A 320-nucleotide genomic window follows, 5' to 3' on the forward strand; every position below is an offset into this window, starting at 1 on the left:
CTGCTGTCAGAGATGTAGTAATTCTAGATAAGGTGGATCTTCCACCTAAGCAAGTCTAGCTGCTGCCAGTGGACTCACCTGGTCAGAACATGCTTTTTCTCCTGAGAGTCTTTAGCACCACTTCTGGTTAACAGACCGTTTTGTCCTCATTCCAATGTCTCCCACACTCCAAACACCAGGACTTTCCTGATAAGCTCTGCATTGTGTTGGCATCTATTCAGAGGCAGCTAAACTCCAACAGCAAGTCAGCAATATCTCAGAGTCATCGTCCTCTTACAGCTGTACCACTCACTCTGCCTGCTACAGAAAACAGCATACAC

This window comes from Merops nubicus, unplaced genomic scaffold (assembly GCF_000691845.1).
Source record: "Merops nubicus isolate BGI_N331 unplaced genomic scaffold, ASM69184v1 scaffold69, whole genome shotgun sequence".
Classification (NCBI taxonomy): domain Eukaryota; kingdom Metazoa; phylum Chordata; class Aves; order Coraciiformes; family Meropidae; genus Merops; species Merops nubicus.